Here is a 13222-nt window from a genome sequence, read left to right as displayed (position 1 = left end):
GTATATTAAGCTAAATGTGTATTCATACTGATGTCTTCAACTCTAATCCATTAACACATGGATACTTCTGGCTCCTCCCTTGTTTATCTGGAAATTCCTACTCCAAGAGCGAGAAACATGGCTCTGACCATTTGCCAACTATTTACTTAAACTGTTCGGTTCTCGTGTACAGGTATAGCTGTATTCCCCATATCTCTGTGGGAAACAATTTTATCTCCTAGAGGACATTGCTTATATGCAGTTCCCTTTGCCGTCAGTCTTACGTAGTTCAGCGCCTTCTTCTCAATGAGGTTGTTTCATTCATGTGCAATACAGTTGGATTCTCTTGTCACACTCTGCATTCCTTCCTGGGATCCACCTGACCTCCTAACTGGTATTTTTTAAATTTTCATACATTAAGTTTCACTCTGTGCTATAAGGTTCTGCGGGTTTTGACAAATGCATAGTGTTGTGTATCTGCCATTACAGTATCATACAGAATAGTTCAAGCACTTACAAATCCCCAGTGCTTCACCTGTTCAACCCTCTTCTGCCCTCCGCCCCCAAATCTGGCAACGACTGACCTTTTTACTGTCTCTATAGGGTTTTTTTTCTATCTGGTTGTGTCATCATCTTTTTGGTGCCCTGCTCTGCAGCACGAGTGCCTGTGCCTCTTCACGCTGCGCAGGAGGCCTGCACCTCACCGTGCAGGTCTGGGCGCCTTTTTCCTTTTTTACCAGGAGGTCCCAGGGATGGAGCCTGGGTCCTCCATATGGTAAAGGGGAGCTCAATTGCTTAAGCCAAGGTGCTTCCCAGTTGGTTTGTTTTTAATGCAAACTTTATTTCAAATTAAAAAAATAAAATAATAGACAAAAGACAGCTCAACAATTTATGGAAGCATTACTGCAAAAAAGTTCTGTTCAGGTACTTTAATCTCATATAATCCCAACAACAAACTCAATTGTTCCTCTAGTGTTCAGAAAGACACAGAGATGAACACAGATTAGTTAAATGACATAATCAAGGTTTCCTTGTTAATAAAGAAAATGAAGAAGAAAAAAATAACACTTAATCATATTCATATCTCACAAAACCAAGCCCCCTATTCTTTTTCCTTCTCATCATCTTGCTGAGTGACTCACTTAAACGGGCGCTGGCTCGCTGCGCAGGCACTCGGCTTGCTGTGCGGGCACTGACTTGCCATGCAGGCTCTCGCATGGGCACTGGCTCACCACGTGGGCACTGGCTCACCACATGGGCACTGGCTCACCACATGGCACTGGCTCACCACATGGCACTGGCTCACCATGAGGGCACCACATGGCACTGGCTCACCACATGGCACTGGCTCACCATGAGGGCACCACATGGCACTGGCTCACCACATGGCACTGGCTCACCATGAGGGCACCACATGGCACTGGCTCACCACATGGCACTGGCTCACCATGTGGGCACTGGCTCACCATGAGGGCACCACATGGGCACTGGCTCACCACATGGCACTGGCTCACCACATGGGCACTGGCTCACCATGAGGGCACCACATGGCACTGGCTCACCACATGGCACTGGCTCACCATGAGGGCACCACATGGCACTGGCTCACCACATGGGCACTGGCTCACCATGTGGGCACTGGCTCACCATGAGGGCACCACATGGGCACTGGCTCACCACATGGCACTGGCTCACCACATGGCACTGGCTCACCACATGGGCACTGGCTCACCATGAGGGCACCACATGGCACTGGCTCACCACATGGGCACTGGCTCACCATGAGGGCACCACATGGGCGCTGGCTCACCACATGGCACTGGCTCACCATGAGGGCACCACATGGGCACTGGCTCACCATGACAGCACCACATGGCACTGGCTCACCATGAGGGCACCACATGGGCACTGGCTCACCACGTGGGCACTGGCTCACCACATGGGCACTGGCTCACCAAGAGGGCACCACATGGGCACTGGCTCACCATGAGGGCACCACATGGCACTGGCTCACCACATGGGCACTGGCTCACCATGAGGGCACCACATGGGCACTGGCTCACCACATGGGCACTGGCTCACCACATGGGCACTGGCTCACCACGTGGGCACTGGCTCACCACGTGGGCACTGGCTCACCACATGGGCACTGGCTCACCACGTGGGCACTGGCTCACCACATGGGCACTGGCTCACCACCTGGCACTCGGCTCACCATGAGGGCACCACATGGCACTGGCTCACCATGAGGGCACTAGCTCACCATGCAGGCACACTTTCTCATCTTTTTCACCAGCAGGCCCCAGGGATCAAACCCGGTCCTCCCATGTGATAGGTGGCGGTCTTATCACTTGAGCCACGTTCGCTTCCCCCATACTCTTTTTTTGACCTTTAGCATTAATATAGTACCTTTCTTTGCTTTTGTTACAAAGACATTACAATGTTGTTAACTGTAGTCTATAAATTAGATTAGTTATATTTTCCCATGTAGCACCATATTCTTAACATCATGTAGTAGAACATTCCAGTATTTATATTATTAAATATGTATTAACATATAATTTATATTATTAATTATTATTCCTCATCTACTGTGATAAGTCCCTGCTATACATTCCCTATATTATCCTCAAGCTGTCCTCCAACTAACATTAACCACCTAGACTACTCAGTTCAGCCACAATCACATCCATAAATCAAGAGTGTTTGTTATATTCTTTATAATGGGCTACCATCAACTCCATCCATTACCACATATTTACAATTTCTATTAAACATTTTACATACATACATCATCAGCTCCCCCTTCTCAACCCACATTCTGTCTCCTACCAAACTATGCTCCATAAGTCTTCTCATAGTATTTAGTTCGTATGAGAGAGACCAAGCAATATTTGCCCTTTTGTGTCTGGCTTACTTCACTCAACATAATGTACTCAGGATTCCTCCGTGTGGTCATGTGCTTCCCCAGATGATTTCTTCTTACGGTTGAATAGTATTCCATCATACATACATACCACATCTTGTTTATCCACTGATCGATGGATAGATACTTAGGTTGTTTCCATTTTTTTAGCAATTGTGAATAATGCCACTATGAACATTAGTGTGCAAATATCTGTTCAAGTCCTTGCTTTCAGTTCTTCTGAATATATTCCTAGTAGCAGAGTTGCCAGATCATATGGAAGCTCCATATTTAGTTTCCTGAGAAACCACCAAATCATCTTCTATAGAGGCTATAGCATTTCACACTCCTACTAACAGTGATGGAGTGTTCCTATTTCTCCACATCCTCTCCAGCACTTGTAGTTTTCTGGTGTTTTGTTTTGTTTTGTTTTTTAGTAATGAACATTCTGTATGGTGTGAGATGATATCTCATTGTAGTTTTGATCTGCATTTCCCTAATAACTAGTGATGTTGAGCATCAAATGCCTTTTGGCCATTTGTATTTCTACTGTGAAAAGGTTTTTCAAGTCTTTTCCCATTTTTTAACTGGGTTGCTTGTCATTTTGTCATTGTGTGATCTCTTTATTATAACATGAAAATCAAACCCATGTCAGATACATGGTTTCTGAAGATTTTGCTCATTCTTTCAGTGTAAGGAAGAAACCATTACCAATGACAAGATCTTGAAGATGTTTCCCTACATTTTCTTCGGGGTGTTTTATTGTTCTAGTTTTTATATTTAGGGTCTTGAACCATTTTGAGTTAGTTATTTTATAAGAGTCTTCTTTCTTTTAGATATGGATATCCAGTTTTCTCAGCACCATTTGTTGAATAGACTGTTTGGACTCAGCTGGCGAGTTCAACAGCCTGGTCAAAACTCACCTTATACAGGGCATATGCCCAGGGTATATGGTAATGTCTATATATACTCATAGTTGAAACAATTAAAAACAACAGCTGGGGGGGTACTGGGCTCCTGGCCGGGGGGTCACTGTTGTGGGCCCTGGGAGAGCAGCGGCAATCCTCCAGGTGCAACGGCAAGAACCAGGAAGGAAGGAGGGCCCAACAGTGGGCCCTTGATATTAATGGCTACACTTTTGAGCCTATGCACCTGCAATAAGAACAAGGCCTAGAGTAGCATTGTGCCTGGGGGTTTCCTCCTGACAGCCTTCATGTTACTCAAATGTGGCCACTCTCACAGCCAAACTCAGCGTGTAGATGTGATGCATTCCCCCCAGCGTGGGACACGACACCCAGGGATGAGCCTCCCTGGCACCGAGGGATCACTACCACATACCAGCTGAAGAAGCAACTAGAAAATGACCTTGAATTAAAGATTCAATGCGGAACAGCAGAAAATACCTGTCTACATATAATAACATGACTTCGGGAAGCGGTTTGACCTAATGTAAGGGGGAAATGGAAAGGAGAAATGAGATTATAAGGCTGTGAGTCTCTAAAAAAGAGTCTGGAGGTTGTCAGAAGGAATACCCCTATGTACAACTGAACAGAGTCTAAGAGACAGATAAGGTAGATACAACCCCAGGTATTGGTTCTTTTGAGGGATAAAGAGACCCACGGGTTCTATGGTCATGGCAGAAGGGGTTCACTGCCATGACAGATGGCCCTTCTTTGGAGCTGGTGTTTCTGCGTGATGGAAATGGACTCAGAGGGGATCTCTTTTCACAAGACTTGCATGCTACTTTATTGGAATTGTAGTTGGTGCTGGGTTTAAGATATATGTAGGGGATTTGAATCTCTGGACTGATAATATGACACCCAGGCCCAGAGCCTCAACAGACTTCAGCTCCTACACTTTGACTTATTGGACTTACTCCACTCAGCTAACATGGAGTTGAAGAAGGTCAACCACCACAGCATGGAGCCTAGAGTGTCTACAACTAGAAGCGGGAAGAGTGCATCCAGTACCCATGTGGAATCTAAGCCCTCACTTGACATAGGTGTGCAATGGACACAACCAATCCAATGTCCACAGAGGAAATGTGAAATGGGTGTGGGAACGGTAGCCATGGGGGCTGCTGGGTGTGGGGAACGGGAGGAAGAGATGAGATGTGGAGGCGTTTTCGGGACGTGGAGTTGTCCTGGATAGTGCTTCACGGACAATTACGGGACACTGTAGATCCCCCCAGGGCCCACTGGATGGAACGTGAGAGAGTCTGGGCTATGATGTGGACCATTGACTATGGGGTGCAGTGATGCTCAGAGATGAACTTACCAGGTGCAAGGGATGTATCACGATGATGGGAGAGAGTGTTGCTGTGGGGGGAGTGGGGGGCGGGGGTGGTGGGGTTGAATGGGACCTCATATATATTTTTTAATGTAATTAAAAAATAATAATAATAAATAAATATTTAAAATAAAATAAAATAAAATAAAATAAAATAAAATGTAAACCATAAAAAAAAAAAAAAAAACTCACTTGACCACACACTAGGGCCCCTGTGAGTGCCAGGGGAGACTCAGTGCCCCTCGTGTACTCACAAAGGGAACTTGGGGCTCATGCTTATTTTTAATTTCTGATATTAATGGTCATACATATACTGCTGAATTTAATTCAATATTTTCAGGTAAGTGAAAATGGTGCATAATATAATCTTTGGAACGACTTTCAAGGTTTTTGACTAAAATATATATCCAGAACTACTTTCTTAGAGAAATACAAGTAAGACTTATGATAATTTGACTTCACAACTTATTTATTGAATCTTAGCAGTGTCCAAATGAGTGAGGAACGCTGGACTGACCCTCGGGGCCACCTGTCACTCACTGTACTCTGGAAGTTCTTGGCAAATATTTACAATCACTGGATGTAATGTTTATATTAGTTCTTAAAAGTTCTTAAAAGTCAGATGCTGCACTCTCACACACCAATCATGTGATTGAAGAATCACAAGAACCACATGATTGCTCTGTTAGAAAACACGCAGTGTGTCCTCTGTTTAAGAATCTGTGGTAGGGTAACATTGAATATCATTTACTTAAGAATAACTCTGCCAGGGGAGCAGATGTGGCTCAACCAGTTGAACCCCTACTTCCCACATGGGAGGTTCAGGGTTCAGTTTCCGGTGCCTCCTAAAGACAAAAACAAACAAAAAGCAAACAAACAAACAAACAACAATTCAGGGGAGCCAATATGGCTCAGAGGTTGAGTGCCAGCTTCCCACAAATGAAGTCCTGGGTTCAATCTCTGGCCTCGGTACCTTAAAAAAAAAAAAAGAGTAACTCTGCCACATTTGGGGAGGGGGGAGTAGGGAGAGTGATAGTCAACCCTTTGATTGAAAGTGTAAACAATAGAATAGAATCTACTGTAATGCATTTCAGCATCTAGAAGTTTTACTTTTATAAAGATAGTATCTGGAAGATATGCTAATGTATTTTTCTTCAATATGGTAAACAAACTTTTTAAAGGATAATATATATTCCTGTATGGTTAGTTTTTAGAAAAAGATCATTTGACCACAGATGTGAGGGTCTATTTCTGAACTCTTGATTCGATCCCATTTGTCAATCTATGTTTTGCTAATACTCAATACTATACTGTTTTTACCACTGTAGATGGGTAATATGCTTTAAAGTCGGAAAGTGGGAGTCCCCCAACTGTGTTCTTTTTAAAGATATTTTTGGCTATTCAGGGACCCTCACCCTTCCAGATAAATTTGATAATTGGCTTTCACAATTCTAAAAAGATGGAAATTGGAATTTTTATTGGGATTGTGTTAAATCTGTAAATCAGTTTAGGTAGAATTGACATCTTACTGATATTTAATCTTCCAACCTATGAGCACAGAATATCCTTCCATTTATTTAGATCATCTTCGGTTTCTTTTAGCAATGTTTAATACTTTTCTGAATACTGGTCCTTTATGTCCTTGGTTAAATTTATTACTAAATATTTGATTCTTTTAGTCGCTATTGTAAATGGAATTTTTTTCTGATTTCCTCCTCAGATTGCTCATTACTAGTGCATAGAAATGCTATTGATTTTTGTATCTTAATCTTGTATCCCACCACTTAATAGTCCATAAGTTCTAATAGTTTTGTTGTGGGTTTTTCAGGATTTTCTAAGTATAGGATCATATAATCAGCAACTAGCAAAAATTTACTTCTTCCTTTTCTTTTTCTTGCCTAATTGCCCTAGCTAGAACTTCTAGCACAATACTGAATAACAGTGAAGAAAGTGGACTTCTTTGTCTTGTTCCTGATCTCAGTGGGAAAGCTTTAAACTTTCACCATTGAGTAAAATATTAGCTGTGGGTTTTTCATAAATGCACTTTAGCATATTGAGAAAGTCCTTCTATTCCTATCTTTTGGAGTGTTTCTATTAAGAAAGGATGTTGTACTTTATCAAATGCCTTTTCTGAATCGATTGAGATGATCATATGATTTTTCTTCAATTTATTAATGTCTTGTATAACACTGATTCATTTTATGTTGAACCATGCTTGCATATCTAGTATAAAGTCCACTAGGTCATGATGTATAATTTTTAATGGGTTTTTGGATTCGGTTTGCAAGTGTTGTGTTGAGGATTTTTGCATCTATATTCATTAGGGAAATTTGTTTATAATTTTCTTTTTTTATTATTTTTATTTTATTCCCCTCCCCGCCCCCACTTGCAGCTTGCTTGCTGTCTGCTCTCTGTGTCCATTCGCTGCATGCTCTTCTGTAGTTTTTTTTTTTACTTACCTCCCTTTTCATTGTGTCACCTTGCTGAATATACTCTCTGTGGCACTTGTTGGCCGGGTGGCACTCTGCCGCACTTGCGGGCCAGGCAGCTCTCCACAGCACTTGTGGGCCAGGTGGCTCTCTGTGACATGCGGGTGAGCCTGCCTTCAAAAGCAGGCCCTGGGACGTGAACCCAGTTGGGAGCCCAACTGATTGAACCACAGCTGCTTCCCTATAATTTTCTTTTTTCATAGTATCTTTATTTGGCTTGGTATTAGGGTAATGTTAGCTTCATAGAATGAGTTTGGTAGTTTTCCTTCCTGTTCAATTTTCTGGAAGATTTTGAGCAAGATTGCTATTAGATCTTTAAATAATTTGTAGAATTCACCTATGAAGCCATATGGTCATGGACTTTTCATTTTGGGGAGGTTTTTGATGACTGTTTCAATTTCTTGTGATTGGTTTGTTGAGGTCTTCAATTTCTTCTAGGGTTCATGAGTTTCTAGGAATTTGTCCATTTCATCAGTATCGTTTAGTTTGTAGGTATACAATTGTTCATAGTATCCTCTTATGATCTCTTATTTCTGCAGTAATGTTCCCCTTCTCATTTCTGATTTTATTTGCACCTTCTTTTTTTATTTGCATCTAGTTAAGGTTTTATCGATTTTATTGAGCTTCTCAACAAACTTTTAGTTCTGTTCTTTCTCTCTGTTGCTTTTTTGTTCTCAATTTCATTTATTTCTGCTCTGATCTTTACTATTTCTTTCCTTCTGCTTGCTTTGGGATTGGTTTGCTGTTCTTTTTCTAGTTCCTCCAGGTGTGCAGTTAGTTCTTTGATTTTAACTCTTTATTTTTGTAATATAAGTATTGAAGGCTATAAATTTCCTTCTCAGCACTGCCGTCACTGTATCCCATTCATTTTGATATGTTGTGCTCTTGTTTTCATTCATTTTGGGGTATTTACTGATTTCTCTTGCAATTTCTTCTTTGACCCACTGATTATTTAAGAGTATGTTGTTTAATTTCCATATGTGTATGGATTTTCCCTTTTTCCTCCTCTTAATTTCCAACTTTATTCATTTTTGATCAGAGAAAGTGCTTTATATAATTTCAATATTTTAAAATTTATTGAGAGCTGACTTATATCCTGGGATATGGTCTAACCTGGAGAAAGATCCATGAGCACTTAAGAAGAAGGAATATCTTTCTGTTTTGAGGTGTAATGCTCTATAAATGTCTGTTAGGTTTAGTTCATTATCATATTATTCAAGCTACCTTTTTCCATATTTATCCTCTGTCCAGATGTTCTATCTAATGCTGAGAGTAGTGTGTTGAAGTTTCCAAGTATTATTTTAGGAACATCTATTTCTCCCTTCACTTTTACCAGTGTGTGTCTCATGTATTTTGGGGTACCTATGTTAGATGCATAAATAATAGATATTTCTTGTTGGTGAATTGTCCTTTTTATTAATATAGAGTAATCATCTCTTCTAACAGTTTTGCATTTAAAATTTATTCTGTCTGATATTAGTATCACTAGTGCCACTCTTTCTTGATTACTATTTGTCTGGAATATCTTTTTCCAACCTTTCACTTTCAATCTGATTTTATCCTTGCATCTAAAGTAAGTCTCTTGTAGACAACAAATAGATGGCTCATGTTTTTTTAATCCATTCCATCAGTTGATATCTTTTAACTGGAGAATTCAACCCATTAACATTCCACATTAGTACTGTAAAGGTGTTACTTACTTCATCCATTTTATCCTTGGGCTTTCTGTAGTCATACCTTACTTTTGTCCATCTTTTAATCCTTTCAGTTTCTCTTACTTATATTCCTCATTTCTACACTCTTCTCTAGGTCTTTCATCCTATTAGGCTATAACACTCCCATTAATATCTCTTGTAGATCTGGTCTCTTGGTAACAAACTCTCTCAGTTTTTATTTGTCTGTGAAGGCTTTAAACTTACCTTCATTTCTGAAGGATATTTTTGCCAGATAAAACTTTCTTGGCTGGCAGTTTTTCTTCTTCAGTACCTTAAATATAACATACCACTCACTGCCTTCTCACTTCCATGGTTTCTGATGAGAGACTGGCACTTAGCTCATTGAAGTTCCCTTGTAATTGATGCATTGCTTCTCTCTTGCTGCTCTTGGAATCCTCTCTTTATCTTAGATTCTGCATAGTAGATGCCTCTGTGTAGGTCTATTCAGATTTATTCTGCTTAGGGTATTTTGTCCTTCTTGAATATTGATATTCATGTCTTTCATAAGGGTTGGAAAATTTTTGGTACTTCCTCAGATATTCTCTTTTCTCTTCTCCTGGGTCACCTATAATGCATTTGTTTGTACATTTCATGTTGCCATTCAATTCCCCAGGACCCTGTTTTCAATTTTTTCCATTCGTTTTTCTGTCCTCCTATCTTCTCAAGTTCAAATGTTCTGTCCTAGATATCACTTAATCATTCATTTGCCATTTCAAAGCTGCTGTTATATGCTGCTAATGTATTTTTAATCTCATCCATTGTGTCTTTCATTCTCATAAGCTGTTACTTTTTTTGCAGACTTTCAAAGTGTTCCTTACACTCAGACGGTGTCATCTTAATATTCTTTACCTCTTAGTTATATTTGCCTTCATCTCCTTAAATTAACGAGGTTTGTGTGAAGATTATTGATTCATTGTCTTAAATCCTGTGTCTCATATGGATTCTTGGGTTCTTCCTTTGGCTGAGCCATATCTTCCTGTTTCTTAGTATGGTTCATCTTTTGCTGATATCTAGGCATCTGATTATATTGGTGATTATACTCTGTTGAACAAGTTCTCTCTCTTGCCTAGTGGTTTTATTTCACAGCTCCACTTTGATTTTTGGTTTAATTTTTTTAAAAACTTTCTAAGATTGACCTGTTTAAGTTATGGAACAGAGGTGGGGAGCCACTAATGGGGCATAGACCAGATCTACAGTGCCTGGGAAAGAAACGAGAGAGCAGCCTGTCTTCCTTCACTTTCCCAGCTGGTCAGATATGGGCACCTCAACAAACTCTTCTATGGAGAGGAATCCTTCAATTTCCACTAACAAGCTCTTCTGAACCACAATTCCAGTTATGGTGGTTACATTTGCCCAAGAAAAACCACACTCAGCCCTCAGCTGCACCCTCCCTCTTCCCAGGGAGTAATATGTCCTTTCCCCCTGTTGGCTGCCAGCCACAGGTTTTACCAAGGCTGTTTGCTTCAGAGTGGCGGATGGGCAGCATCCCCAGCCATGAGGGCATTGACTCATGGTTTTCTCTTTGGCCTCTTCATCTCTCTGTCCACAGTCCCTCCTAGGTGATGCCTGCAGCCCTCCTGGTCTTCAGGTCCCCAAAGTGGATTCCTTGGACTACCTCTATGCCTTTCCCCATTGCTTGCAAGAGAGCTGAGCCATACCTGAAATACTGATGCATCTTGAATCCTGTCTAGTTTTTTGCCTTTTCCAGAATGTCATTCACTTGGAATCATACATGTGTAGCCTTTCAGACTGGCTTCTTTCACCTAGCACTATGCATTCACGTTTCTCCATGATTTTTGTGGTTGGTTAGCAGCTTATTTTTTATTGCTGAAAAATCTGTCATTGTATGAATGTACCACGTTTGTCCATTAACTTATTGAGGGGCATCTTGGTTGCCTCCAATGTTTGGTGATTAATGAATAAAGCTGCTATAAATATTCACATGCAGGTTTCTACATGGTCCTAAGCTTCAGATCTGTTGGTTATATAGCTAGGAGCACAAATGTCGAATTGTATAGTAGGACAATGTTTTGTTTTGTATAAAACTGCTAAACTGTCTTGGCTGTACCATTTTGCATTACCACCAGCAATGTAGAAGAGCTCCTGTTGCTCTGAATCCTCACCAGCATTTAGTATTGTCAGTTTTGGGTTTATTTTTTTCAGTCATTCCAATAGATATGCAATGCGATCTCATTGTTTTAATTTAGTTCCCTAATGGCATATGATATTGACCATCTCTTCATGTACTTATTTGCTACCTGTGTATCTTCTTTGGTGAGGTGTCTATTCATTTTTAAATTGGGTTGTTTTGTTATTAAGAGTTTTGTATATTTTGGGTACAAGTCCTTTACCAGATAAGTGTTTTGCAAATATTTCTAGACTGTGGCTTGTCTTTTCATTCTCTTAATGGTGCCTTTTCACAGAGAAGTTACAAATTTTTTAAAAGTTCAACTTATTTTTTTCTAAACTCAAGGTCATCTAGACTTTCTTCTAGAAGTTTTGTTATTTTGCATTTTATATTCAGGTCTATGATCTACTTTGGGTTAATCTTGTGAAAGATGGAATGTCTGTGTCTAGATTTTTTTTTTTCCCATATGGATGTCTGTGTAGTGAAGAATTTAATGCTGTCCAAAATGAAGTCTTGCCTTGCCCTCAGCTTCTGGGAGATCATCTGTAAACCCTTGGTATGTCATGCCTGATAGGTCTTTGGCTGGGAGCCTGGGGCCAGCCAGATAGTAACCATGTGATTTAGGAAGGGGCTTTGGGTCATGCAGTATCAGTCCCATCTCCAGTGTGTCTGGAGACTGAAATCAGTCACGTGGACAGGCAGTCATGTCTGCAGGATGGATGCCCAGTAAGAACTGGGTGCTGTGGTTCAGGTGAGCTTCCCAGGTTAACAATATTCCATGTGTTTTGTCACACACTAAGACCAGAAAAGAGACACTATCCTGACTCCATGAGGACAACTGGAAGTTGAGCATTTGGTACTTCCCAGACTCCCCTGGCTGTTCCTTTAGCTGGAATAATCCATACTCACGAGTATAACAGCTTTCAGTGAGTTCTCACGGCTAGCCCTAATCTTCCTCTCTGCTCTCTCTCCTACTCCTGCATAGAAGAGAGACATCTTGAACTCCTCCCACGTCCCTGAACACGGCCTGCTCTCCCCATCTCTGCCTTTGCACATGCAGTCCCCTGAGAGCTCTTCCCACTCCTCTGGCTAACTCTTCCTCCACATGCAAGACTTTACCTCCTTGGGAAAACGTTCCCCCAAGCACTTTTTGTGCACTCCTGAGTTACAGTGCCATGCTCTGGGTCCTGCTGACACCCTAGCTGTGCTCCTCAGTCCAAGGGACCTCCCAGGTAGCCAAATCCCCGTCTCACCCAAGGAAGAGGAGTCATGGGGCACTGTGTGCCTTCCCTGTGACCCTGCCTTCTTCCAAGAGGTGAGAGGGACACCAGGTTACCCTGGCCATTCCTCCCCATCAGCCCTCTCCAGCCAAGGAGAGGGGAAGGAACACCTGTGCACAGGTACCTGCCTTACAGGGCAGGGGTGAAAGAGTTTGGCTCTGAAGGCAGATTTCAGGGGCTCAAATCTCAAACTTCACCACTTATCAGCACTGTGACCCCAGGCGAGCTGTTTAACCTCTCTGCTTCACCTTCCTCGTCTATAAAATGAGTTAATAGTACCTAGATCTTTGGCAGGGAGGCCTAAGTGAAATAATTTTGTATGTGGTTAATATACAACAAGTGCTAGTTATTAGTATTACCTCAACTATGTTGGTCACAGCCATACCAAGTGCTTCTATATCCTGGACTAATTTCACTCACACACTGGATAGGGAGGC

Source organism: Dasypus novemcinctus, chromosome 2, assembly GCF_030445035.2.
Source record: "Dasypus novemcinctus isolate mDasNov1 chromosome 2, mDasNov1.1.hap2, whole genome shotgun sequence".
NCBI classification, from domain to species: Eukaryota; Metazoa; Chordata; class Mammalia; order Cingulata; family Dasypodidae; genus Dasypus; species Dasypus novemcinctus.
The sequence above is the reverse complement of the archived record's forward strand: the minus strand, read 5'-3'. Positions refer to the sequence as shown.